We start from the raw sequence: 3692 nt of genomic DNA, 5'->3' as shown, positions 1-3692 counted from the left end.
ACTTCTGTGCTGGCTCAAATCATCCTCCCATAAATATCTTAAGAGAAGAGCACAAGTATGTCGGCTCCCACTGCATTAGCTTACAATATCCTTCTATTAGAAATTCTTTGAAGTCTCCAGCCCCCAGATAAGAAGTGTTGCACACAACACCTGTTGCACACAGCCCAGCTCCTTGCCTCAGTGACCTGATGGGGGTGGACCCCTTTTCTGTACACAACCCTCTACTACTGCACATGGTACAGCTCCCTACTGCGCACAGCCCACCTCTCTGCCCAGGTGACATAATGGGGTGGCCCCCTCACTTGTGACTCACATAATTATGTACGCCCTGTCACTAAGCCTATAGATGATGACCTCACTTAACGACCCTTCTCCCTGTCTGTACCTAAGAAATACAGATGCTTCTGTGTGTTTGGGCTCTCGCCTGTCTCTGCTCATAGGTGGTGTGGCCCCCAAGTCCAGATGCTCTTCACCAGTTCTTTAGTGTCCTGTCTCTTTACTTCTTGGATCCTGCGCATCAGCACAGCATAAGGGACACCCCACGACCCTGTGGGGCCAACAGCCCTACACAAAATGAAATGAAAGATTCCTATTCAATCAAGGGCACCATAGACAAAATGATAGAAGGAGATATAAATATTTACAACTGACATGTAACTCATACACACACACAAACACACACACACACACACACACACACACACACACACACATCCTACAAATCAAGAAGAAAAAGGAAACTCAATTAAAAAAAGCAGAGGGGAATAGGTATGAACAGGCATTTCCCAACAGGGGAACCCCAAGTGGACAATAAATATAGAAAAGATACTCAGTATCACTACTGTTATTTAAATTGCACAACAACCCTTTGAAATCAGTATTACTTTATTACTTCTAATTTACAGATGAAGAAACAGACACAGAGTTTAAGTAGTTTGTCCAAAGTTACATAGTAAATTATAAATGTCACTTTACACCCATCATACTTGCAAAAATTAGACAGTTGGACAATGTCAATGTTAGCATGTGACTAGTGCAATCTTTGTGGTGTACTGTAGTAATTAAAAACAAGGGTTTATGAGACAGACTGCCTTGGCACAAAATTGCCTTGGTAGTAAATCTTGGCTTTACTACTTATTATATAACCTTGGGCAAGTTACTTAATATCTTTGCATCTCAGTTGCCTAATTGTACGGATTTCATAGAGTTATTGTGCAGATTAAATACATCAATATGTAAAGTATTTAGTGCCTGGTACACAGTAAGCATATAATTAAGGTGCACTACTATGAAAATAATTCGGAGAGATCTTACAGGTACTGAAGATAAAACTGCCATGGCATATGGTTTACAATAAATAAAGCAAAAGACAAAAACAAGTAAAAATCACAAAACAAACTGCATGAGAGGTTTGACAGTTTACATTTGCGAGGGATATTTTTGGTCAGGTGACAGAGAAGCCAACCTAAATATGGTTTATGCAATTAAATGGAATTTATTGATCCCTATAGCTGTGAAGTCCATAGATAGGACTGGATTTAGATAAGCCTTCACCCAGGAGCCCAAATAAGATCACCAGTGGTCCCATTTCTTGCCTTCTCTTGCCCTACCTTCAGTAGTCTTATTTCATCCTTGGATTCCACAGTGTGGCTCCTGGAAGCTCCAGTCTATGCTGTCAGGGTGGTAAACTAGCTGCAGTGCTGGCCAGTTCATCCTGAGGGAGTGCTGCCCTGATGACACCTTGATTTCAGGCTTCTGGGCTCCAGAACCGTGAGAAAATGAATTTCTGTTGTTTAAATTACCAGGGTTGTGGCAGCGCTAACAAACTAATGCAGAACTCAGTGCTATAAGATTCTCTCTCACCCTCTCGCTCTCTCTCTCTCTATCTCTCTCTCTCTCTCTTTCACACACACACACACACACACACACACACACACACCCCAGACTCTCAGCTTATTCTGCTATTTTAGTTTTTCCATGTGGCCGATAAGATAGCTGGTGCAAGCCCTAAAAGCCATCCTCTCAGCCTTGGCAGCCTACCCTGAAGAGAACCTATCCTCCTGGTTCACAGATCCAACCCAGGGGAAGGTTCTGGTTGGCCATGCCTATGTCATGTGCCCACCCCTTGGATGAAGCACATTGTCAAATGGACAGTCCTGTGGCTGGCTGTGTTTGGGTCATGACACCATCCCCATGGCAGGCTGCACATTCTTACTGACAGCTTCAAAAACAATATGGTGTGGAGGAAGAGGTTTCTCTAAAGAAGAGACCCTGGGCAGACTAAAATAACCACTGTCCAGGTTCTTGGCTCTTTCCCAGATTGGGACATCATGAAGATATGTAGGATTGTGGACAGAAGAACCACAGACTTGTTCTGAGCACAGGGCATTGGATATTCCAGACGGGAGTAAATAACTGCTTTTAGAATTTATGAGGAGATTGGAAAAGCTGCTTGTTTGATCAAAACGATGGGCCCATCCTCCTGTAAGCTCCAGTCAGAGTAAACTTGGTGGGCCAGACGAGGGGGTAGCTTCAGGGGGACCATGAAGTATAGACGGTGGCATCAGGTTATGGGTGGGGTTGAGCACGACTCAGAGGACCCCTGGAGATGGCGATTTTCATGGCTAGAGGCTGGAAGCTGAAGCGAGCCTTTGTCACATTCTCTAACCACTTCTTTTCCTTCTCTTTCCTTCCTTGTAGTCTGTTTCCTTCCTACACCTTCTTTCTCTCTTCTCTCCCACTCCCACCCTTGGGAGGAGAAGCAGGATGCTAAAGCATTGCCATAAGCTTTACATGAAGCAGTTCATGCTTCCCCCTCCCCCAGAAAAAAAAAGTGCCTTCCCTTGCCTAGTTTTGGTGGGCCATTCTATTACCAGCATAATCACTGACATTTATCATAAAACCTCACGGACTGAAATTCTCTCAGGGTCTGGGCTACTCCCCAGGAGTAAATCAGGCACTTCTGAGCAATGGCAGGGCTTCTTTCAGACCCTTAAGTATTATTTTTAATGTGCCAGCAAAACCTAAAAATTTAAGAGAATAAATGCAGCTGCTCAAAGGAGCTGACCTGCACAAAAAGGTCATGCCGTGGAAGAATTTGGCTCATTAAGAATGTGTGAGTGTGGCAGAAAATGCTCATTTTAACCAGCTTTTCGTGGTAAATAGCAGCGCTGCCACTAACCAGATGAATACTGCTTAGAGCAAGTCTATCAGATGGCAGCCTCCTCCAGCTGGCTCTGCCCCCTTGATGTCTTCTCTTTGCCCTCATTAAATTTTTAGTCTTTTATGACTACTTCCAAAGAAAGCTGACTCTTTCAAGTTCCCGACTTAAATAGCTGTAACGAATGTATAGCTATAATTGAAGGCAGAGAGGGGCAATGTACTGTCTCTGCAGGGGAGAACTTGTAATTCATTTTTTAAAATGTGAGGAGATAGGCTACTCTGTTACAAATGAGAATCTGTGGATCTGATTGGCTGTGTTCAGGTCCCCAAGACCACCCCCAGTTTCAATGGTTCACTAGGGGGATTCACAGGACTCAGCATATAGTTGTGCTCATAGCTATGATTTATTATAGTGAAAAGATATAAAGTAAAATCAGCAAGGGGAAAAGGCATATAGAGCAAAGACCAGCAGAAACTGGGAGCATACTTCAAGAGTCCTCTCCCAGTGAAGTCGCACAAGATGCACTGAA

The 3692-nt window shown here is 43.8% G+C and overlaps 1 long non-coding RNA gene across 1 annotated transcript; it reads right to left on the bottom strand.

Moving 5' to 3' along the window:
• Nucleotides 1-525: 525 nt before the first annotated feature.
• Nucleotides 526-2360, bottom strand: LOC116565404. Its single transcript, XR_004275424.1, has 3 exons — nucleotides 1924-2360; nucleotides 1611-1874; nucleotides 526-564 (listed from the first exon to the last, which is right to left on the bottom strand). It is a non-coding gene; the product is annotated as an uncharacterized LOC116565404 (long non-coding RNA).
• Nucleotides 2361-3692: the final 1332 nt, after the last annotated feature.

This window comes from Sapajus apella, unplaced genomic scaffold (assembly GCF_009761245.1).
Source record: "Sapajus apella isolate SASKATOON/1434 unplaced genomic scaffold, GSC_monkey_1.0 scaffold40, whole genome shotgun sequence".
NCBI classification, from domain to species: domain Eukaryota; kingdom Metazoa; phylum Chordata; class Mammalia; order Primates; family Cebidae; genus Sapajus; species Sapajus apella.
The sequence above is the reverse complement of the archived record's forward strand: the minus strand, read 5'-3'. Positions and strand labels throughout refer to the sequence as shown.